The following is a 1264-nucleotide window of genomic DNA, read 5'->3' on the forward strand; positions in this document are numbered from 1 at the left end:
GCGCATCTCACTGTCAGCGCGTACATAAGGTACACAGCTAGCTGAAGTTGTGGAGAGGGGCTTGGAGCGCATCGCAGAACCAGAGCGCATGCAGGAAGATTCCTCCCACTGAAACAAGTGTTTTCCAAACCCGGTCTTTCAGAGAGACTTGTCACTTAGAAAATGTTCCCGGATTATGAAACTTTGGCTGAATAGCCCTTGTTCCTGTCTCCAATGTGGCGACACATCCAGGAGCCGTCTGAGGAGAGTCCCAGAATCTCACAACGTCTTTAGCTCAGAAGCGCATATGATTACGCACAAGCGTGACGCGTCAACCCGGTCACACAGTAGACTGGGTTGGACCTGTTCAGGTTTACGCAGACAATATTTACATTTAGAACTGGCATACAGATGTAAAATTAATGCAGTAAAATATAAAGCATTTTATTTAAATATCCATTCATTATTTTACGAGCACAGAGAGCCGCATCAGATGGATGGAAGAGCCGCGGGTTGCCGACCCCTGTGCTAGCCTACTTTATTGTCCCCAGCAATTTTTAAACCCCACTCAAGTGTATGGTTATTGTCCCCAGCAATTCTGAAAACAAACTGACGCCCTTGCTTGCCACCGAAACAAATTCCTAGTAAATTAGCCTCTCACCTACATGGCAGTAAATCTGATTCTGATTCTGATGGACCGGAAGTCGATGTGAGTTACTTGGGCTCCACATAACACTATAGCCTCTTTTATAAGACAAACCATCGTGTCATTATAGAGTGATAAATCCGAATTTGTGGGTCTCGTAAATGTGGCAAGGAGCAAAGGGAAAAGGTGATAAAACTCGATTCCGATGCGCTTAGCCTCGTATTGCCGCATGAGCCCCTCGCCTCTGACGGCTAAACACGTGTCAGCCCCGCTAATCCCTTTGGAGCGACTGTAGGAGGCCCCCTGCAAAAGAGGGTGGTCGCGTTGGTGACATATACTGCGTGTCGAGTGCCGGCTGGAAGGGATATAAACACAGATAAACTCTCATCCCCCCCATGGCCCCTTTCAACCACCTACAGCTGGACGGACGCGGGGACCATGGAGCTTTTGGCCGTGCGAGCGGACGAACAGATTAGTCGCCTTTTTACGGGGAGGGTGAGGAACAGCCAGCTGTTAGACAGAGTGGTGAAAACACTGGCTGAGTGGGGCATCAAGGGGGAGAAAAAGCATGTCACATCAAAGCTAAAGGTCCTGAAAAAGAAATGTCATCAGTCTGACGTGTCTTCTGTGTGACGCTGA

Source organism: Nothobranchius furzeri, chromosome 6 (genome assembly GCF_043380555.1).
Source record: "Nothobranchius furzeri strain GRZ-AD chromosome 6, NfurGRZ-RIMD1, whole genome shotgun sequence".
Classification (NCBI taxonomy): Eukaryota; Metazoa; Chordata; class Actinopteri; order Cyprinodontiformes; family Nothobranchiidae; genus Nothobranchius; species Nothobranchius furzeri.